A 421-nucleotide genomic window follows, 5' to 3' on the forward strand; every position below is an offset into this window, starting at 1 on the left:
AAAACCCAAAAAGCTCATCGCTGAGGGGAGGGAACCGGAGCAGCAAATGCAGTGTACATACACCTGGTGTTTTGTGTTTGTGTTTTTTCTTTTTTTCTTTTTTTCTTTTTTTCTTTTTATAAAAACAAACAAAAAACAATTAAAATAAACAATTTATTATTTAAATTAAATAAATAAAATATTATATATAAAAAAATAAAATATTTATCTTATAAACCCTAAACCCTAAACCCTAAAACAAAACCCTCGCCCGCAGTTGCTGCAACAAACCCTAATAAACAAATAACAAGATATTAGCAACGCTACTAATTTATATACTATTTTTTTTGTTTATATATATAAATATATATAAATGTATATATACATATATATATATATATATATATATATATATATATATATATATATATATATATATATA

Source organism: Eimeria mitis, genomic scaffold (genome assembly GCF_000499745.2).
Source record: "Eimeria mitis Houghton genomic scaffold, Emh_scaff2238, whole genome shotgun sequence".
Lineage (NCBI taxonomy): Eukaryota > Apicomplexa > Conoidasida > Eucoccidiorida > Eimeriidae > Eimeria > Eimeria mitis.